Source organism: Bison bison, unplaced genomic scaffold, assembly GCF_000754665.1.
Source record: "Bison bison bison isolate TAMUID 2011002044 unplaced genomic scaffold, Bison_UMD1.0 scf7180017864063, whole genome shotgun sequence".
In the NCBI taxonomy this organism is placed as follows: Eukaryota; Metazoa; Chordata; class Mammalia; order Artiodactyla; family Bovidae; genus Bison; species Bison bison.
In genome coordinates this window covers 3682754-3684605 of record NW_011494635.1, presented here as the reverse complement: position 1 = coordinate 3684605, position 1852 = coordinate 3682754, and positions in this window count along the sequence as shown.

The window sequence follows — 1852 nt, the reverse complement described above, 5'->3', positions numbered from 1 at the left end:
TGTGCTGAGGAATCATGGGAGTGGGTTTCTGGCCCAGCTGTCCCTCCCTGGGCAACAACCCCATCCCCCCAGTAGAGGCGAAGTGGCTGGGCCCCAAGCCTCACCCACAGCTCAGGCAGGCGCACCCTCTCCAGAAACAAGACTATAGAGTGGTCTCTGCCTTCCCAGCTGCTAACCTGCTGGCCCTAGGCGCCATCACCAAGGCTGACAGCTGAGTCCTGAGAGAGCCATGGAAGGAAATACAGCATCAATGGCCAATGCGTTACCTCTAGATCCTGTGATTTGCTCTGTGGCCACTTTCTCATCTGCCAGGAAACATTTCGACACTTTCCTGAGCTTTCCCAGGTGTCAGGGTCCAGGAAGAGCCCTTGCTGTTGTTCAGTCGCTCAGTGTCATGTCCGAATCTTTGTCACCCCATGGACTGCAGCATGCCACTCTTCCCTGTCCTATCTCCTGGAGTTTGCTGAAACTCATGTCCACTGAGTCGGTGATGCCATCCAACCATTGCATCCTCTATTGCCCCCTTCGCTTCCTGCCCTCAATCTTTCCCAGCATCAGGGTCTTTTCCAGTGAGTCAGCTCTCCACATCAGGTGGCCAAAATATTGGTACGTCAGCCTCAGCACCAGTTCTTCCAATGAATATTTGGGGTTGAATAAATAAGGATTGAACACAAAGGAACAAGCAAGTGGACACCTTACCTCTGCAGATTCCCTGGACCTCACCCGTGGAAACAGGGGTGGAGGCGGGGCTGTCAAGTGATGGGCAGGACCAGCTGTGGGACCTCTTGGCCTCAGTCAGCTCCCCAGGCTGCATCTCCCCTCCTGGTCCACAGACCACCAGGGGCCTAGAGTTACCCTGGGATTCAGACTCTGGGTTCCTCTTGCTGTAGTCAGCCCCGGAAAGCAACATGTTCTGCTGGGAAATGCGTTTGTGAGTTTTTCTTTGTTTCCCCCCAAATCCTTGATGACGTATGCTGACAAGCAGTGAAATGGCTATGACAGATGAAGAGGGACAACCTTCTAGGTATGAATGAGTCACGAAGCTGAACCATCCAGCATGGAAACACAGTCAATAATGTTGTTAATACCTTTGGAGGATAACAGATGGTAACTAGAGTTATGATGGCCATCACTTTGTAACGTAGAGAAATATTGCATCACTGTAAGTTCTACACTTGGAACTAACAGTGTTGTATGTCAATTACACTGTACGTTACTAAAAAAAAGAACTGAGGTGTTTCTCTCCCAAGTCCTGCAATGGCTGCAGGCTCCTCTCAGGAGCTTCAGATCCCACACTGGCCAGTCTGCCCCACACAGGTGCCCACTGTGGGTTCTGCAGGAGGAGAAGTCCCAGGAGATTCACCCGGCAGTCAGGTAGGTACCCACCTGCTCCTGTGTGCTTGCTCACACTTACCTGGCTGGCCCTGACCTGCCCTCCAGGGCTGTCGTGTCCACCACTATGTTCTGAAAGTGCTTCTTTTTCATTTGTTAATTCACTTCACCATCTCAGCCCAGCTCTATGCACAGATACACAGAGAGACAGACAGACAGACAGATACACACACACACACACACACACACACACGGCGGGAGCCTCCCCTGGTTGGCATCTCCCGGTTGCCACACCTCGTAGCCCTCTCTCCCACACTGAACTGAAGTTAATCAAGGTGGCCGACAACCCAAAGAGGTGACGTTGTGTTACCTCCGACGCTGGGCCACCAAGAGCGCCATGGCTTCCAACCCGGACTTTCAGACACTCTGTCTGGGGGAAGCCGTCCGCCTCACCCAGTACACAGCGGCTGTGCAGACAGACCCTCACAGAGGACAGCAGAGACCACTTGCCCACAGCCCA